Source organism: Panthera uncia, chromosome A2, assembly GCF_023721935.1.
Source record: "Panthera uncia isolate 11264 chromosome A2, Puncia_PCG_1.0, whole genome shotgun sequence".
Lineage (NCBI taxonomy): Eukaryota > Metazoa > Chordata > Mammalia > Carnivora > Felidae > Panthera > Panthera uncia.
In genome coordinates this window covers 70,562,334-70,584,258 of record NC_064816.1, presented here as the reverse complement: position 1 = coordinate 70,584,258, position 21,925 = coordinate 70,562,334, and positions in this window count along the sequence as shown.

Sequence of the window (21,925 nt, the reverse complement as noted above, 5' to 3'; positions counted from 1 at the left end):
TCTTCAGTCTGTTCTTTGTGGAAGAATTGTAGTCACCCATGAAATTTTTAAGACTTGTTTTAAGAGGTTTATTGATGAAAATGGTTTGTGGAATGTGAATTAAGATAATGCTTTAGCTGTGATTCAGGGCTTCATTCTGTCAGTGAGTATATATATTCAGTGCCTTGGGCTACGTCAGTTAACTTGTGAAGGGCATTCAGTCACACTTCCAGTGGGCTGATAAGATTTTAAAAAGGGGCTGGAGAAGCTAGTAGTATTTGCTACTCTCAGCTGTATCTACATTACTCTTAAGTGAATGTAAGAAGTGACCATGTGAGTGTGCAGTTTTAAAGTGGAAACTGAATAAAGAAATAACATTCTGGAACAAAATAGAACAACTGGAAACTCTATGATGAAAACAAATTTTAAGTTGCATCTGGCCAATTTGTAATAGGCCAATTTGTAGGAAATATCAGGATTTCTTAAGAAAAGTGGAAGGTAAATGGGTTAAGTGCTTCCAAACTACTCTCACTGGAACTTGTGAGTCAAAGTTTTGCCGTGTTTGCTAGGAGCTTAATCATATTTTACACAACTTTTCACCATAGTCCCTCCCCCCACCTTTTGTTAAAATAAACTTGAAATACAAGTTCTGAATGAAAATCTACTGATCCTCTGGGATACTGGTTTTGAGATTTTTAAAGTCTGAACAGGACATTCCTTCCAATATTCTAATCATCTGGTCTGTCCCCTCACTTTTACAGCCTAAGAGAAATGAGATGGATTTCCAGGGCAGTTCCTCTAAGCCTCATCTAAATTCTGCAGAAAACACTTAACTTTCTTTAAAAATTGACTTAAAATGGTTACCAATGTTGGGGCCAGGCTGACAGAAGCCTGCTTGGGATTCTCTCTTGCCCCTCCCCTGCTCATGCATGTGCACACTCACTCTCTCAAACTTAAAAAAAAAAAAAAAAAAAAAAAATTACCAGTGTTACAGTGAAGTAAAATAATTAAATTTAGAATACTGAACAACTACCTTAACACAAATGGTTTTAAAAAGCCAACTTATAAAATGACTCAAAAAATAGAGAAATAGACTAAAACAAAACTTTAGAAAAACTTCATTAGAAGCCTATACAGGATGGATAGTTCTTCAAAAGGAGGCTCCTCGTTTTTTTGGTTTGTTTTTTGTTTGTTTCTTTTTAACAACAGTAGTTTTTAAATAACGATTAGGTAGTGAACTGAATCATTTACATTTGTTTTCTCTTTAGAGGAGGAAAGTCTATGCTAGCAGGCCTGCAAACATTGCTTTTATAATCTTTCAAGGGTTTATAATTTCCAGTGGTGTCATGAGGGAGCAACGGTTTGTCATTTACCAAAGCCTCTCCAGATAATTTCTCAAGCTGCTTTTAATTTAATTAAAAATAAAAGCTATTAATAAGCTATCAAGGGATCCACTTGAAGATGGAGAAAACAAAATTTTGACCATAACAGAACTTTGTCTTTAAATTGTGTAGACTAACAAATTTTGTGGGTCTTACCCTCTTCATCACGTCAAAACAATTCCTAGTTGTAGTTGCATTCAAAATGAGGCCCTGTAAGTGAATCACCCCTTGGTTTTCTTTGACAGCTAGTTTGTTGTAAAGGTGTTGTACTTTTTTGCAAGAACTTTTAGTAAAGTCTTGTAACTGTTAAATCTAATGTGTTTAATAGAAGCCATTTGTTTAAAAATAAATAAATAAAGGCTGTATTCAATAGTCTGTAAATAAACTGCCATAAGAATTCGAGGCCATTTTTAGCCTTGTTTTATTCTTGCTTATATCCAGTACAGACTTCCAGGAATAATCTTAATAAATAATCTGAAAAAGATGACCACTTATTATCCATTGTGCTGTGTTTTATTGACAAAACCTAAAACCCGGAATACTTACTTTGTCCTTTTTAGACTGGTACATATTTGAAAATGTAGGAACACCTCCAAAGATAACCGTTAATAATTAGACTTTGATGGATGTATATAAATGCATATCTAATCTTTTTCTTAAAACAATGGGTTTATGTTACCCGTAACTTTGTAGTTTATTTTTTTCATTTAATAATACATTGTGAACATCCTGCTATGCCAATAATTAAATTCTACCCTCTTTTTAATGGTTGTTAAGTTATTCCCTTATAAAAAGAAGAACCGTAGCTTCCAATTTCCTTATTACTGGACACAAATAATTTCTAACCCTCCTGTTATAAATAACGTGATGAAAATCCACATAAAAACAAATATGCATGATTTCCTTGGAATTGCTGGTGTATAGGAGTATACTTCTAAACTTCTGCTATATCCAAATTGCCCTCAGGAAGGGTTTGCAAATTTTACATTCATTCCTATTACTTTTCACTTAGCTATGCTGGGTATTTAAAACTTTTAAATCTGCCATTTTGACAGGTGATAAATCATTTCGATTTGTATTTATTTGATTACTAATGAAATTCATTATTATTTCATGTTAGCCAGGTATATTTTGTTTTATTAACTATTCATGTTCAATTATTGCTTGAAAGAGCAACAGAGATAAAGAAGATAGCCCTATGTAAAGTATAATTTTAAAAACACTGTATGGTGTGTTTTGATGTAGGAAAAATTTATAATTATATATGTAGCCAATTCTCTTCATCTTTTCCTATGGTTTCTCCTTAGAAAAGCTTTCTCCAAGATTATTTTAATATTCACATAAGTTTTATTTTACTTCTCTGGCTTCTTTTACACTTAATTCTAAATCACCTTAGAATTCAGTTTTGTGAGGTGAGCGACGACTTAAGGCTTTCTCGGAGTGGCTAACCTGATGACGCAAGCAGCATTGGTGAGCAGTACGTCCTAGTCATAGTTTGTAAATACCATCTATGTCTTATTCAGGTCTGTTTCTGGGCTTTCAGTTGCGTTCCACCCTCATCTCTTCTGTTACAAGTTCTACAGTTGCATTATGTCTGTATAAATTATGCATCGGTCCTTGTAGTCCTTTTTTTAATCACTCTATTTTCAATCCCTAGAACCATGTATAGCACACTGCAGGCAGTAATACTTGCTGTAGGACAGAGCTTAGTTGTCCCTTTTTCAAAGTTTTCTATTTTTGCCTGTTTATTTTTTCATGTGACTTTTAGAATCATTTTGTTCACTTTCCCCAAGGTATCTTGTTAGGATTTTAACTGGAAACATTAAGTGTTTAAATTCACTTAGGAGTCTTTCCATTGAGAACATAGAATTGGTTTTTCGCATGTTCCTCATTGAAAGTTCCAAAATTTTCTTTACTGCAGCTGTTAATTTTTTAAAAAGTTTCCAAAAATATTGTTGTTGCCTTTAGAAATGGCCTTTTCATATTATTAAATAATAGTATTGTAATATTTTAAACTAGTCACTGCTTATATAGGAAAGCAGTCTTTTTTTTTTTAACTGAAGACATTTTATTATAATTTCCAGTAATTTTCAGTTTGATTTAATATGATAATGGGCATTCTTGTTTCCGACTTTATGAAAGTCTGTAGTATTTCACTCCCACGTATAATTTTAACCTATAGAGTAGAAATAGAATGCTTTATGGGGCACCTGGGTGGCTCAGTTGGTTAAGCGTCTGGCTCTTGATTTTGGCTCAGGGCATGATCTCATGGTTTGTGACTCTGTGCTGACAGTGCTTTATTATGTCAAGATTATTCATGAAGCCCATTTATTAGGATCAGATGTTAAATTTTTTTTCAAATGCCTTTTCAGTGTCTACCATTATATTTATACAGATTTTCTCCTTTGAGCTATTGATCATAGACACCAACTATGTTAGTAGAATCCAATCTTGAGCTGCTCATTTAAAATGCTGCTGTGTTCTATTGACTAACCCTGTATTTAGGATTTTGTATTTACGTTTGTTCATAAGAAACAAGTCTGGTTTTAATTTACAGGTTTTGATAGCTGTGCAGAATAAACTGGAAAACTATCTCCCGTTTTGTTTGATTTGGAATAGTTTATATATTTGAGAACGATTGTTTATTGAAGTTGATGCTGTTTTACTTATACCCAGATAGACCTGACTCTTTTCTTGAAGGTAATTCTTTCACAGTATTTCTGTTTCCTCATATGTTCTTGCTCTGTTCAGCATTCTGTTTCTTGAGTAAATGTTGGTAATTTTCCTTTTTCTGGAAATTTGTCATTGTGGTCTACCTTATATTTAAACTGTTCTTAGCATACAGTTGCACTTAATAATCTCACTGTTGTAAATACATATATTATCTATTACCAATCTCCTTTTTGTGTCTTTTCTTCTCCTTGATTAGACTAGCTCTGATTTGCTCCCTTCTTCCTCCATCCTTTCTCTCACTACCAAGGAAGGAAGGATCTATTACTTGTTTTCTCATTTATTTCAGTATTTTGACTTTGATTCCTTTCTTCTACTTCCCTTACTTATTCCCACCTCTTGAGTTTGAATGACTGATTCATTTATTTTTCTTTCTTCGATTCTAAAGCCATGTTAATGGTATGGATTCTCTGATTATTTTCTTTGGCTCCATTCCATACGTTGAGGATGGTGTGTTATCATTACTGTTTTCTAAATATTTGGTGGCTGCAAATTTGATAGCTTGTTTGATCCAAGGCTTACTGAGGATAGTGTGTTTGAATTTCCAGGTGGCTGGATATACTTTATTTTTTTACTTTAGTGTTTTGTTAATAACTTATAGTTTCTTTTCTTTCTTTCTTTTTTTTTTTTTAATGTTTATTTTTGAGAGAGACAGAGCGTGAGTGGGGCAGGGACAGAGAGAGAGGGAGACAGAATCCGAAGCAGGTTCCAGGCTCTGAACTGTCAGCACAGAGCCCGACGCGGGGCTTGAATTGGCAAGCTATGACCTGAGCTGAAGTCGGACGCTCGACCAACTGAGCCACCCAGGTACCCCAATAACTTACAGTTTGTATTACATGTAGTCAGTGTATACAGTCCACTTTGGGGAACTTATTAAGAATATCTTTTTAACCTGCTAACCAAACACATTTTGTAAATATTTCCTGGGTGCTCTGGTACAGGGCATTTCCTTTGGTACAGTTTGTCATATAACCATTCAATCAATATTATTCATTGAACACTGGGGAGATCTTTACTTACTATCTATATGTCTCTCAAGGAGTGAGATATGTAAATTCTCATACTGCTTTTACATATTTTTCCATATTAATCCTTTTTGTTATATATATTCTGTGCTCTTACAGGTTCATAACTACTGAATCTTTGTTCAATTTCTTCACATTTTTGAAAACTTTTAATTCCAGTGGGTCCAGTTTTAAGATTATCACTATTAATGTTATCACTTGATCTTCTGAAAGTTTATTTTATAATCCCTTCTTGCCTTTTTTTTTTTTTTTTTTTTTTTTTAATGCTACCTTGCTGGCTTTGTTTTTAATCTTTTATTAACTTACTTTCTTTTACTCTCTTTTTAAAATTTGTGTTTGGGGGCCTTCTGTTGATTTGTAATGTTCCTGTTTATCTTTAAATGTTTGGAAGACATATGTAAACCTATATTTTGAATGAATAATGTCAGGAATGAGGGAGTTGCTATAGACTGTCACTTATATAAAAAGAAATGTGCCTACTTTCCCTATTTCCTAACCTACTTCCTGCTACTTTTTTGGTAGTAAAATTCATGATTTTAGACTCATTTTAAAAATACTGTGCTTCAGTTCTGTTACATAGCTATTATAATCATCACCAAAACCTAATGCCACCAATATATTGGGATATAATGTTAGACACGTTCACTTTAAGAGGAGGAATGGACAAACGTGCCCATTATGAGTGACTACTTGGTATTCGAAACTTTGTGGCAGGTCTTGTTACACAGTTAAGAAAGAGCTGGGAGAAGGAGGAAGGAAGAGAAGAGTAGGATTGGAAAGGAAGAAAAAGTTCTTAATGGCAGACTCTATTACTGTCTATGGAGGACTTGCAACAGAGATCCATGGGAAAATTATTAGCATTAATATGCAATTTGAGAAAGTGGCTAAAACATTTATACAGAAGAACAAGGGACCAAGAATAGCAAAGGCAATTTTGAAAAAATAAGAATTTGGACTTGTTCTACCGGATACTAAGTTTTCTGGGACAATTGGTTATATGCAAGTACAAATACTAACGTTAAAAAGAGGCAAATGTTTAAAATACACGTTTTCTTGGGTCTGTGTGACAAAAATTAAAAATCCGGAGGAAGAAAAAATGCACTTTGACATAGCAAATCCATTTCTGGGAATCTGTTATTCATAAATAATATTATTTACAAAGTAGTAAATGTAAATATCCCTTTATTGGAGAATAGTTAAATATTGTTATGGATAAAAGTATAGTATGATTCCATTTGATTAACGAAATGTGTCTATATATGGTGTATAGGAAAGATATGAAAACTAAAACTGATTGTGGGTTAATGAATAATAACACAGTGGTTTAAAAGGCAGGCTTCTAAGCCAGCATCAAACTCTGGCTTTACCATGTATTAATCTGTACAACCTTAGACAAGTTAGTGAAACTCTGATTCTCAGTTTTTACATTTGTGAAATGGGTAAAATACTAAAGTTTTATGGGTTCAGTAACTTCATAGCACCTGGTATCTAGTAAGTGCTTCGTGAATACTCATGTTGTTACCGACAGATTGGGTAGGAGTGGTGAAGGGCAAATTTTGCTGCTTCATTCATGCTTGCTCTTTATCTTTAAAAAAAATTTTTTTTAATGTTTTTATTTATTTTTGAGACAGAGAGAGACGGAGCATGAGCAGGGGAGGGGCAGAGGGGGAGACACAGAATCTGAAGCGGGCTCCAGGCTCCGAGCTGTCAGCACAGAGCCTGACGCGGGGCTTGAACTCACGGAGTGTGAGATCATGACCTGAGCTGAAGTCAGACGCTCAACCGACTGAGCCACCCGGGCACCCCTATGCTTGCTCTTTATCTTAACATCTTTTTGTAATAAAAAATTTTAAGTTGGAAGGTATCAACTTCGGTCAACAAATAAGAACTTTTACCCTTGAGGCTTTCCACAGAATATAAAAACTATCTTGAACTATCACCTTAAACACCAGAAAGAAGTGATTAACAGAGAACTGTCTGTTCTTTCTCCTTCAAGCACTAATGTTTACTATCTGCAAGTTCAGAGAAATGATTTCTTTCTCGATCTCCATCAGAGGAGTTAGGAGTAAAGCTAGTTCTGCGTTCACTACAGGAAAATGGTCTAATAAGCATTGGGACCACTCATTTTGAAAATGGAGGGTTCCATCAGTGCTCAGACCGGCTCTCAAGCCACGTGTGAATACGAAATTTCAGCCTTGGGTGGGCATTAGAATCACATGTTAAGTTTTATTTTTAACTGAACATTTAAACTTTTACGTAGGTATAACACGGATAAGTTAAAGTAACATTAAGTATACCTAATGCATTCTTACATGTTTGCACCCCATGTAACCACCGCCCAGATTATTAACGTTTCTATCACTCCAGAAGGTCACACTCCTTCCCAAGCAGGACTCCTAGGAACTACCGTTCTAACTTCTATCACCTTTGATTAGGATTTTGTCTGTTCCTAGGCTTCAAATTAAGGGAGCCAGACAGTATATACTCTTATTAACAACTTTGTTCAAATAAATTTGATAAGGTAGATGAAACAGACAAATACAACTTAAGACTGGCAGGAAAATTGAAAAGTCTTGAATTGAAACTGTAATTAGAAACCTCCCCCACCCCACCTCCCCCAAAGAACCCAAAACATATAACTGCAGGCTCAGAATGGTTTGCTAATGAAACCTTCCAAACACCTACAGAAAAACTAATAATTCTACACTAACTATTAGAGGTTAGAGAGAGAAGAAATATATTCCCACTCATGAGTTCAACAAAACCCTGACAGCTAAAACCTAACATGGACTTTGCAAGAAAATTATAAGCCAATATCTCTCATTGAACATCCCTAACAAAATAGTAGAAAATCCAGATTAAAAGAAAAAAATGTATGATGACTAAGTGGAGTTTATGCCAGGAATGCAAGGTTGGGTTAAAATTCATAAATCAATGCAATTTACCACATTCACATGATAAGGAGAAAAGCCATGTCATCATCTCCATGAGGAACTTCCTCAATTTGATGAAGGGTATTTATTTAAAACCTATACCTAGGGGCGCCTGGGTGGCTCAGTTGGTTAAGCATCCAACTACGGCTCAGGTCATGATCTTGAGGTTCCTGGGTTCGAGACCTGCATTGGGCTCTGTGCTGACAGCTCAGAGCCTGGAGCCTTCTTTGGATTCTGTGTCTCCCTCTCTCTCTGCCCCTCCCTTGCTCATGCTTTGTCTGTCTCAAGAATAAACATTAGAAAAAAATAAAAAAGAAAAGAAAAGAAAACCTATACCTTACATACCTAATGGAAAAATATCAAACTCTTCCTCCTGAGGTCCAGACAAGAAAGGATGTTTAACTATCACTGCTGCTTATCAATATTTTACTAGAGGTATGAGCCATAAGACAAGGAGGAGAATGTAAAGATTGGAACAGAAGAAGCAAGTATGCCTTTATTTGCAGATGATATGATTGTATAAATAAAAATAGAAAAGAAACTACAAATAATAAGTTAATTTAGCAAGGAATCTGAATAAAAAATCAGTATACAAAAATTGTATTTATTTATACTAGCACAGTTAGAAAATGAAATTCATGGGGCGCCTGGGTGGCTCAGTCGGTTAAGCGCTGACTTTGGCTCAGGTCATGTTCTCGCGGTTCGTGGGTTCGAGCCCCGCGTCGGGCTCTGTGCTGACAGCTCAGAGCCCAGAGCCTGCTTCCGAACCCATGTCTCTCTCTCTCTCTCTCTCTGCCCCTCACCCACTCGAGCTCTTGTCTCTCTCAAAAATAAACATTAAAAAAAATTAAAAATAAAAAGAAAATGAAATTCAGTAAACCTCACTTACATTAACATAAATATAGGAATATCCTACAAAAAATGTACTTCTATGCTAAAAACTACAATACACTGCCAAGAGAAGTTAAAGGAGGCCTAAAACTATGGAGAAAAAGTGACAGACAATGAACTAGCTCATGGGTAAATATATTAAGCTCATCGATTGGAAGCCTCAGTTTTATTATATCAATTCTACTCATACTGGGCTATCTATAGATTTAATGCAATTCCAATCAGAAATGCAGCAGGTGTGTATGTGTGTGTGTGTGTGAGAGAGAGAGAGAGAGAGGGAGAGAATTGACATATTGACATTAAAATTTAAGGCCAAGTGGCAAAGGAACTAGCATAGCCAAGGAAACCTTGAAGAAGAATAAAATTGAAGAACTTTATCAGATTTTCAATGCTTAATGTAAAGAAACAGCTTTTAAAATAGTGTGGTATTTACACAATGGTAGGTGTAGACCAATGAAACAGAATACAAGTCCAGAAATAAATCCCCACATACCCACTCACCTTCATGTAATTCAATGAGATAAACTAATCTTTTCCAAAACTTTTTTTAATGTTTATTTTTGAGACACACACACACACACACAGCGTGAGGGGGAGTGGCGGGGCAGAGAGAGGAAGACGCAGAATCCAAAGCAAGCTCCAGACTCTGAGCTGTCAGCACAGAGCCCAAGGTGGGGCTCGAACCCACAAACCGTGAGATCATGACATGAGCAAAGTCAGATACTTAACTGAGCCACCCAGGTGTCCCAAAATAATCTTTTCAATAAATGTTGCTGTAGTAATTGGTATCCATGTGTGTGTGGGGGGATGAAGCTTGAGTCATATATCGTATTCAAAATTAATTTCAGATAGATCATAGGGCTAAATGTGAAAGGTTAAAAAAGCAAAGCTTGGGGCACCTGAGTGGCTCAGTCGGTTAATCGTTTGATTCTTGACCTCAGCTCAGGTCTCAATCTCAAGGTTGTGAATTCAAACCCAACTTTGGGCTCTGCATTGGGCTCCATGTTGGGTTGTAAAGCCTGCTTTAAAAAAAATTAAAAATGGGATGCCTGGGAGGCTCAGTTGGCTGAGCATCTCTTGATTTCCACTCAGATCATGATCCCAGAGTCATGGGAGTGAGGCCCATGTCGGGATTTGCACTGTGTTGGGAGTCTGCTTGAGATTCTCTCTCTCTCTCTCTCTCTCTCTCTCTCTCTCTCTCTCCATCCCCCTCACCCCTCTCCCCAGCTCATGCTCTCTCTCTCTCTAAAATGAAAAAAAAAAAGGGGGGGGGTGCCTGTGTAGCTCAGTCAGTTGAGTGTCTGACTCTTGATTTTGGCTCAGGCCATGGTCTCCTAGTAGTGGGACTGAACCCCGAGTTGGGCTCCGGGCTAGGTGTGGAGCCTGCTTGAGATTCTCCCTGTCCCTCTCCCTCTGCCCCTCCCTCTCTCTCAAATAAATAAATACGAAAAAAGAAAATGTTTAAAAAATTAATTAAAAAATTTTAATAAAAAGATAAAAAAAGCAAAGCTTATAGAAAAAAATACATTTGTTGTGACTCTGAACAAAACACAAAAGCACTAATACTTCATTAAATTTAGGAAGAAAGTCATGTTTTCTTCTACATATTCTAAGTGGTATCCTCAGATCAAACTAGACCTTCAGAATATTTAAGTACTGCTACCATTATCTGGATAGTTTGTAGAATTGCCTTAACTAACATTTTATTGGTAAGCTTTCAGCTTTTTATCAAAGGACACTATACAAAAACTAATGAAATTATTCTTGCATTTGGTGTCATTGATTCTTTAACCAACACTTTTCCTGTTTACCATGTGTTATGCACTGTTCTAAGACCTTTATAAGTATTAACTTATTTAATCCTAATAACTCTCAGGAGCTGGATACTAGTCCTAAGTACATTTTACAGAGGATGATACTGGTGAAGAAACATTAAACACATTGCCTGTGGTCATATAATCAGTTATAGGCAGTGTGGGGATTTAAACATGGCCATAACCCAAAACCACAGGCTGGGGGGCTTACATTTAAACAGAAATTTATTTCTCACAGTTCTGGAGATTGGAGGTCCCAGACAAAGGTCAGCAGGATTTCTGGTAAGAGCTCTCTTCTGATTTGTAGATGGCCACCTTTCCCCTGTGTCCTCACATAGCCTTTCTTCTGAGTGTGTGGAGAGAGAGAGACAGAGACAGAGACAGAGACAGAACTCTCTGGCATCTATTCCGATAAGGACACTAATCCTATTGGATCAAGGGCCCATTCTAATGACCTCATTTAACCTTAATGATTCCTTACTCCTTATTTAACAACACTGGGGGTTAGAGCTTTAGTTTATGAAGCTGTTAGAGGTTTAGTTTATGAACGAGACTGGGGACACAGTCTGGTTCCAGAGTCCACATAGAACCACTGATTCTAAGGTGCACATAAACATTTTCTGTAAGAAATTGATGCAGGGAGAGATTAGCATATTGAGCACACTCTTCTTCAAAAATTTGTGTATTTATAATTCAATAACAGTGTCAGAACACAGGCCTCTTATGTCCTAGAAGGTTTTAGAAATTCTTGGAAGATAGAATGCAAAGAAGTTGGAGAAACTTGATAGAAAACAATTAAAACAGGGGCACCTGGGTGGCTCCGTCGGTTAAGCATCCGACTTCAGCTCAGGTCATGAACTCGTTGTTCATGAGTTCGAGCCCCACATGGGGCTCTGTGCTGACAGCTCAGAGCCTGGAGCCTGCTTCAGATTCTGTGTCTCCCTCTCTCTCTGTTCCTACCCTGCTTGTACTCTCTCTCTCAAAAATAAAGTTTAAGAAAAAAATTAAAAAACATAGGGGGAAACCACATGGTGAAATATTACAGAGAAATTCCAAGGTCGGAGCCACTAAATATAGATCCTTCTTATGCCAGGAAAATTGGTGCAGCAGAAAACAACTTACAGGGAATCCACTCCCAATGGGGGTGAGGAATTCTACGACGGGGGAAAAAGTTCGCTCGGTACTTTATCTTTAATGATTATGAAAGCCATGAGAATGAATGTATTAAATGTATAGTTAACAAAACTTGTTATAATTGCAACTGTAGTGTTAAAAAGATACCAGTTGAATCACTTGTCTTTTTGGATGTAATAGTTTTGATGAAACAGTGTTGCTAACACAATGAGATGCCTTTCATTCTACCCTTCACTTTTGTAATCTCTTCATCCCTCTGACCTTCTACTTTATATCTGCCCTTGAAATTTGAAACAACAGCGTTAGGTAAGAAAGAATGCTTCATAACCCTATAGTTCTGAGAAAGGCATAATAAAATTTATCTTTTTTTTCTTCAGTCTTATCTCCTACTATGTCTTCCACTTCCTGGAGCAGAGAATTCAGCTTTTCAAACCTCAGGGTCTTGACTTGGATTGCAGGCTGGAACTGGGAAGGACTTGTGCTTTCAGATAGGTCACCTTCGGCTGGATCTTTTCTTGTGTGCTGTAAGAAATGGCCAACATATTCCAACATCCTCATTTTTCCCTACCATTTTCCTTGATACCACATTTCTGTAGGTATATGGTTAATGTCCCAACGTATAAGGTAAGAACTTAGCCAAATGCAAGGGTCATCCAAACCTGGAACAGTGGGAATCACGTTGTCCAATCTTCCACATCCTTGACTTTGCCAATTATACATTTGAGGATGTGCTGTGGTACTTGAAGCGTCTTACTTCCTTTAACCACAATCTCTATCAGGTCAGCATGTTTGGGTTGCTGATCACAGAAAATCCAGCTCAAAGTTGCATAAGCAATAGGGAAATTTATGGGGCGCCTGGGTGGCTCAGTCGTTTAAGCATCTGACTTTGGCTCAGGTCATGATGTAGTGGTTTGTGAGTTTGAGCCCTGGATCAGACTCTCTGCTGTCAGCACAGAGCCTGCTTTGGATCCTCTGTCTCCCTTTCTCTCTGCCCTTCCCCTGCTCACTCTCTCTGTCTTTCAAAAATAAATAAACATTAAAAAAAAAAAAAAGCAATAGGGAAATTTATTTTCTCACATAGACCCAGAAAAGGGTAACTTTCAGACATGGTATGCCAGCTACTTCTTTGTAGCTTTCCTGATCGGTTCTGTCCTCTGTGCATTGGTTTCATTTCAGCAGGGGAGCAAGTTTGTTGTGGCTGTTCCGGTATCACAAACAAAACTCTCTAGAGCAAGACGGATGGCCTCTTAACTACATCTCATTAGCCAGAATCGAGCTATATACACATTGCCAATCCAACTACTGAATGAGGAATGACATGGTTAAAGAAATGTTGGAGAGTCACTTCTTATTAAGCATTCATAAAAAAAAAAAAAAAAAAAAAAAAAAAAAAAAAAAAAAAGCTGACAAAAGTGAGAATCAGAGTTCCTGGATATTAAAAACATGATTGCAAACAAACAAAAAGGTGGATGGGCTGTAAAATATCCATAGCTGAAGGTCAAATTAGTGAGCCTGAGTATCAAGCCGGAAGATGTTGGGGATGATCCTCCCCCAAATTCACCACTAAACTAAATAAGGAAAAGTATAAGCAAATTGAATAAGTAGATGGATATCCCAGTATCCATCTGATAGGAGTTCCAAAAGGAGAAAACCGAGAGATTGGAGAGGAAGAAATAAGCAAAAAAGTATTAGAAGAAACTTTCCCAGAACTGAAAGAGACATGAGGCTTGTAATGGAAGAGGTCCAGAGCAAGACCTATGATAAAAGATTTACACATGAAATACACCAAAGTAATATGTCAGAGTTTTCAGTTTTATTGAAACTTTAGATTTATTTAGATTGAGGAAATAACAAAAATAGACTGTCAGTAAAAGAGAGAATCAGACTGCCACTGGACCCCTCACCATTAACACTGGATGCTAAAAGTTACTGCAAAGTCTAAGGGAAATCATTTTGACTTTAGAATACCCTACTCAGTGTGGGAAGGGAAAGTTGTGTTCTCCTGGTCTGCTTGCTTTGACTGATACCTGGCCCTTCCCTAAGGATACCGATTGCCCTGCAGCCTTCTCAAGTGATAGCTCTTTTCTCTCCCTTGTGCCACTGTGCCTGGAGTCCAGTTAGGTTTCCTTCTTGACCTTCAATTTTGGTTTTAGACTTCTCTCGTTGCCTCCTTAAAACTACATAGTTTTTTTGTTTGTTTGTTTTTAATGTTGATTTTTGAGAGAGCTCCAGCAGGGGAGGGGCAGAGACAGAGAGAGAGAGAAAGATACGGAATCGGAAGCAGGCTCCGGGCTCTGAGCTGTTAGCATGAGCCTGATGTAGGGCTCGAACCCACAAACCGTGAAATCATGACCTGAGCCAAAGTCGGATGTTTAACCTACTGAGCCACCTAGGCGCCCCCAAACTACATAGTTTTGACTCTCCTTAGACTGTTTCACTCCACTTGTCCTGCTGTTATTATTTACTGACCTCTGAGTTGTTCTCCTTCCACCCTCCCCCCAATACCCAACCCCACACGCATTCTTTCAAGATTTTAATTCCTGGCTCACTCACTCTTGCCTATTTCTATCTTGATTTCACATGTGGATGATTCTTCAAACCTTGCCCACTTCTCTAATGGTCTTTTCCTCCACCTCATCTCAGCTACTCACGCCCTTGTCATACTTGGGACTTTATCAACACCAATAATGTCATCCCCTCCACAAACCTCAATGTCAAGCACACTACTCATACTGCTCTTTGGAACCCCTCCTAAGTTTGTAGCTCACCCTCCCAGTACTCAGACTCCGCTACCTGTTTTCATTATCATCTCTCCCTCACTTCCTTATATACCCCTTCAACTGCCTCAGGCATCCCCTTTCTTTCCTGTACTCACTTGATAAAATGAAAACTCTGTTTAGACCCAAAGTCCAGAAACACTGTTTGAATCCACACTATGCCTGTATCCATGCAGCTGAACATAGTGGAGAAACGAGCTGTGCCATCTAGTTTCCCTTTACTTCATGATCACCAGTCTCACTGTGGGCCCACTGGCTGCCCATCAGTTATCCTGCCATATGCCATCGGTTCTAGAACATACACGCTGTCACACTTAGTATCTCCAGAACGAGGGTGTGCCTTGTACACGTCACTATCAAATGTCATACTTTGATTGGCAGAGCTTTTCCTTTTTTGTGGAACCTAAAACATTGGTGTGGCTCTCAAGTGGCATTTTGGGTTTGATGAAGTGCAGCATAATTCTCTAGTCCTCGTCATTCTCTCGTCCTGATCATGATCATCTCACACTCTTCCCCTCTCTCCTCAGACCTCCAGGACTTCTCTGCCCAAGGCTGCCTTCTTGCTGTGTCCTCACATGGTCTCCCCTCTGTGTGTGCCCCAATTTCCTCTTATATGGACACCAGTCATACTGGATTAGGGGCCACACTGACAGCCTCATTTTAATTAGGTTACCTCTGTAAAGACCTTATCTGCAAATACAGTTACATTGTTAGGTACTGGGGGGCTAGGACTTCAACATATGAATTTTGAGGGGACACAATTCTGCCCATCACACTCTCCCATCCTCACTTTTCCCCCCTTTATTACAGATACAGGAATAAGAAATCCCAAAGCTGCTACCTCCACCTTTCACTAACCGCCCCCATTTCATGAATGCCTTTCCTGTTACTGTGGATAAACTCTCTCCCAGAAAATCTCTTCTTGCCAAAAAAAGAACTTCACTCCAGCCCGTGTCTCCCTCCTGCTTTATCGACTTTTCCCCTCATATAAACTCCAAGGGAACCAGTTGTTTGTTTTGTTTTGTTTTGTTTTATGGTTCTCTACTCCCAGTCTCTAGAAATGTGACTGGCACACCATACAAGCTCAATATTCAAGGAACAAATACTGATTTTATGGATAAAAAGGAAACCCTTCCCTGGAAGTAGAAATATGAGTATATCAAATAAGACAATAAAATGAAACAAAGTTTCAGTCAGCCCAAGAAAGGCAGAACACTTCACAGGAAAAGAGGGAGGTGGTTGAAGAACAGCAGTCACTTGAAGGAAAAAACCTCACTGTTCATTTCAGATATGACCATATGCCAAAGACACAGGAGATTCAGACAGAGCCATGGCTGATGAAAAAACTTACTTTCCTGTCCAGTAAAAAACCCCATAGGGTTTTTTGCTATGCTTTTCAATTAGGCTATGTTATATACATATTTTCATTTCCTTCCCATCCTAATGGAATCCTTCCTTCCTCCCTCCCTTCCATCCTCTCTCCCTCCCTTCCTTCCCTCCATCCTTCCTTTCTTCCTCCCTCCCTCCCTTCTTTCCACCCTTCCTTCCTCCCTTCCTCCCTCCCTCCCTTCCTTCCTCCCTCCCTCCCTTCCTTCTTCCATCTCCCCTCCCTCCATCCTTCCTTCTTTCTCTCATCCTTCTTCATCTCCTCCTCTTTCTCCTTCTAATTGTAAATACCCGGTTTCCTTTCCACAACTGCCTATTTGAGTATGGAGGAACTGGTTAAGTATGTAATTTAGCCTCAGTTTGCCATAAGGAGTTGTACCATAGCAAACCTGAAAAGAGAAATACATATCTAGAGTTTTTTTTGAACTTCAGTGTGAATGAATAATGAGACAGAGTTGTCTCTATAAAAAGATGTGTTTGGTCATATACGGTAGTTACATTTTATCAGGTGTGGCTTTTAAAAGTACATGTTGGCTAAATGCAGTGTGGAATTCTGGATTGGATCTTAGAACAGATCATTAATGGAAAGACTGATGAAATCCAAATAGTCTGCAGCTTAGTATTCTTGACAAGTACAGTGTGGTTATATAAGATGCTAATATCAGGGAAAGTTGTGTAAAGGCTATACAGGAACTCTCTGTACTATCTTTGCAACTTTCTGTAAGTCTAACATTAAAAATATAAACCAACCCCTGAAAACAGTGTATGTATAAAGAAACCTATATATGGAAACTGGACTGCTGGGAGATGGAATATCTTTTCTTACTTAGCATTCATTTCCTCTTTGGCAAGAACATTCTGCTTCCTATTGGGAAACTATGCATTCCTTTGCTCTCAGTATTCATGTTTCAGAGAGCCATGGACTCTCCTCTGCCTCTGTGGATGGCAAGTGCCCCAGGCTTGCCCTACTGATTAATATCATATCCTCGGATATGTCCCTCAATCAATGTCTGTGAGACTCAATTCCCAGAAATGACCATTCCCTAAAAAATGGTACCAAGACAGGAAAGAGCACAACAACCACCCAGAGAGCAAATCCATGAACTGATAACACCATCTAAGCTCCTCTCTATAGCTCTCTACAGCTAGCCTTGGACTTGCTCAATAAAGTTCGTTTGCTGAATAGGTCAATTTAAGTTGGATTTTCTGAAGCTTGCAACTTGGATGCAGACTAGTTCAAAAATTTCTAACTGGAGTGGGTTAATGCTAAACTGTTCATCTAGTATGATACCTTTTGAAAACATATTTGGGCATCTAAAATCTTTGGAAAGATTTAATCTGTTACCTGGATTGGGGTTATAAGACTTTTACAGCCTGCTTTACACGTTTCTGAATTGCTCTTAAGGACATATGGTATTTCTGTCACTGGAGGTAGCAAATATAGACTGCTGTCCTGTGAGATATCTATGGTAAAGAAAATCAAATTAAAAACAGCTGGACCTTAGTTATTTTAATTTGCCTTGTTCAGTTGGTCAGATAATTTAATTGGCTCAAGTAATAGGCTGAGCCACTAAGATTTTTTTCTTAATCCATGCCATATAGCTGAAAGTGATAAACATTTTGCTCATGACAAACATACAGAATATTTCATGAAAGATAGGCATGAAAAACATGCAGCTTTTGAGAGAAAACTCTAGCAATGTACAGACTTTTATTTTGTTAACATCTCTTCCCTCTACCTTTGATTTTTGGTCCAATTCATTTTCTAGGGTTACGAGTTTAAAATGATTACAGCATAGTACATAGTACCAAAGTTTGAGATGAAGTAGTTCATTGTTTTAAATTCAGGATTCATAATACAATAGTGTCCTTCAATGGGAATTTCATCACGTGTTCTATGGGCTCTTGTGGTGAAAGAAAAAAAAATTATCACAATCATCCATTAAACTTTGTTGAATTACAAAATTGGTCCTAACATGTAGAATATCAACCAACAATGTGAATTCCTTTATACCTACATATTTGGGGAATATTTGGAAAAGTTACTCAATAGATTCCAATCCTAGCTTGAAAAGTGTACCCCCTCCTCTATCCCTGGCCCTTGCATTTACTGAGGACACGAAAAAGCATTTACCAAGGGACAACATGTGCACATTTCTCTGTGAATCACTCAGAACAAAGGTTATAAACTGATGACCCAAAGTAGGGATTCAGTTTATAGGTGGTTTTCTTTGGTTTACAGTGTTTAAACACTTAAAGAATTAGTGTGAAACTGGGAGGATTTGTGTAAAAAAGTCCAGATTTCTAGGAGTCATTTGAAAAATGGAAAATCTGGCATCATTGCACTTCTCCTTTGGGCATTTTGTACCAATTTACAAACATTAACTTCTCAGCTTCTGTCACATGTAAATGCAGGTAGGAAAAAGATGGCAAGAGAAATGGCTCATCCCCCTCCCCTGCAGTCCTCTCTCTGGGAGCCGAATGTTGAAGATTCTTCAATAACATAGAGCTCACTGTTCTACAAGAAGTATTAAGGATTCTGACTTCCAAAGGATTAATAACAATCTAGAAGACCAAAGGGAAAGGTAATGTGCAGTATTTACTTAAATGTTGCTTTTGCAGCATCAAATTACAGATCTAATATGTTTAAGGGCCATTTCATAAAATCAGAACAAAACAAATAGAAAGCATGCTGATACTTTCTTATGGTGTAAGCTTACCCTAACTAGAGAATAAAGGAGAGGAAGAAATTTGAATGTTAGAGTCATAAAACCCCACCAAATATACTTATCCCAGACGATATGCTCACCTAAAGAAAAATAAAATTTTGACAGTTTTCTTTGACTCTTTTTACCCTAGCCTCATAGGCATTGGGTTTTGGCGTTTCTTTAATGAATCTTAACTATGAAAAACTTAGTGAACTAGCAGGGTTTGGATAATCTATGTGGCCGAGACATTCATTGAAGCTGTAAGCTGAGGTAATGAAAGTTGGTCTGTACATTAACAATCTCATCCTCAAGGGCATCTATCTGTTCTCTTCCATTCCTCATTCCCTATTACAAAAACAAACTTAACAAGGATTTCCAGATAACACAAATCTTTCCTTTTTTTTTTTTTAATGCTTATTTATATTTGAAACAGAGAAAGAGACAGAGGGCAAGTGGGGGAAGGACAGAGAGGGAGACAGAATCCGAAGCAGGCTCCAGGCTCTGGGGTGTCAGCACAGAGCCCAATGAGGAACTTGAACTCACGAACTATGAGATCATGACCTGAGCTGAAGTTGGACGTTTAACCGACTGAGCCACCCAGGTGCCCCAGCAAATCTTTGCTTTTAAAATCTCTATGGATTGTGTTACATCTAACTAATCCAAGGCATGAAACAAAATTCACTATATTTATTAAGTGGGAAGGTTCTTTTAACACCAGTGGCATGCCTGAAGGAGCAGGATTTAAGTTGGGCCGCTGGAATGCTCTCTGAAAACATAGAAGTTGTCCAGTAGGGAACTTACTGCACTGAAGCCACACTAAAACTGGGGATACCACTGCCAGCAACTGCATCTAGATAATAGGAAGACAACTGCATCCAGGCACTAGGGAACTAGGTCAAGAAGCCGGAGACACCTACAAAGTTGGCAAATGAACCTTGGAATCTTCTCAGGAAAACTACAATCTTCCTAACCAGTGGCAACAGCCAGAAGCCACCCTGAAGATGGACTAACTTCTACTTCCCAAATCTTGGGCAAGTGTGTCTAACGGACAAAAACAGATTTATATTTAGAGATTAGGTGCAAAAGGGTTGGAGCATTAAAAAAAACGAAACATCTTTCTAACAAGGGAAGATGAATGAAAGTTGAAGGCCAAATTACTTACTATATACATGGTTTTAAAATTTAATTTGTGTTAAATGATTTCTGCAAATGTATATTTAAAGGTATACAGAATTAAGGTGCTACAGCAACAATTCTAGGCATTTGCAAACATTTAACACAGATTACATATAAGGTAATAGGACTGTGAGAAAAACAAAGAAGGGATTATATTTTCTCTCACACAGAAATAAGCTGTAGGGGGGCCCCAGGGTGGCTCAGTCGGTTAAGCATCCGACTCTAGATCTCGGCTCAGGTCATGATCTCACCGTTTGTGGGATCGAGCCCCCAGTTGGGCTCTGTGCTGACAGCATGGAGCCTGCTTGGCATTCTCTGTCTCCCTCTCTCTGCCCCTCCCCCGCTCACTAGCATGTGCTCTCTCTCTCTCTCTCAAAATAAAATTAAAAGAAAAAAATGGAGCTGTAGGACTAATACTTTAAACTTGCTTTATCCTGGAATCCATCCATTTCCAGCTCTATTGTCACTATTTCAATGCAATGCATGACCATCTGTGGCCCTATCTTAGTGGTTTACTAAATGGTCTTTGGGAATCTATTGTCTATTCTGTTTTCCACACTGAAGTCAAAGTAAAAAAAAATTTTTTTAATTAATAGACTTTATTTTTCTCAGTTTAGGTTTACAGAAGAATGAGCAGAAAACACAGAAAGTTCCCATATGCCCTCTCATCCTCCTTTTACCCCCATTTCCCCTGCTATTAACATCTTGCATTAGTGTGGTGCCTTTATTGTAACTGAGCCATTATTAATACATTATTTAACATATAAAGTCACAGATTAGAGTTCACTTTTTGTGCTGTACATTCTATGGGTGTGGGTCATTGTATAATGACATGTATCCACCATTAACAGTGCCATAGAGAATAGTTTCACTGCCCTAGAAATCCCCTGTGCTTCACCTATTCATTCTTCCCTCCACCCACCAATCCCTCCAAGCTTCTGCAACAACTGGTCTTTTTAACTGTCTCCATCGTTTTGCCTTTTCCAGAATGTCACATCAGTGCAATGATAGCATGTGTAGGCTTTTCAGATTGACTTCTTTCACTTAGCTCTTAAGTTTTCTCCGTGACTTTTCGTGACTTGATAAGTGATTTCTTTTTATTGCTGGATAACTCAACTGTATGGATGTACCACAGTTTGTTACCTATTGAAGGACATGTAGTTGCTTCCAAGTTTTGGCAATTATGAATAAAGCTGTTATAAATACAAATGTGCAGTTTTTGTGTGGACATAAGTTTTCAACTCTTTTGGGTAAATACCAAGGAATATGATTACTGGATCATTTGGAAGGAGTTCAATTAGTTTTTTAGGAAAATGCCAAACTGTCTTCCAAAGTGGCTGCATCATTTTGCATTCTCACTAGCAATGCATGAGGGTTCCTGTTGCATTACATCCTTGTAAACATTTAGTGTTTTCAGCGTTTTGGATTTTATCCACTGGATTACCCATTACAACTGGTATCTCATTGTTCTGCATGTATTTTCTCCCCATCCATGGCTTGTTTCTTCATTTTCTGAACATTGTCTTTTGCAGAGCAGAAATTTTCAATTTTAATGAAGTTTAACTTACTTTTTCTTTTATGGATCATGCATTTAGTGCTGTATCTAAAAAGTCATCACCACAGCCAAGGTAACCTAGATTTTCTTGTAAGTTACCTTCTTTTATAGGTTTGTGTTTTCTATTTAGGTCTATGATTCATTATTATTTTTTGAAAGGTGTAAGGTCTGTGTCCAGTTGTTCTAACACCATTTGTTGAAAGACGGTCCTTTCTCCACTGAATTGCCTTTGATCCTTCATCAAAGATGTTGACTATATTTGTGTTGGTCTATTTCTGGTGTCTGTATTCTGCTCTATTGACCTGGCTGTCTATTCTTTCACCAGTACCACATGGTCTTGGTTATTGTAGCTTAATAGGAAGTCTTGGGGTCTGATAGTGTCAATCTTCCAACTATGTTCTTATTTAATATTGTGTTGGCTGTTTTGCCTTTACA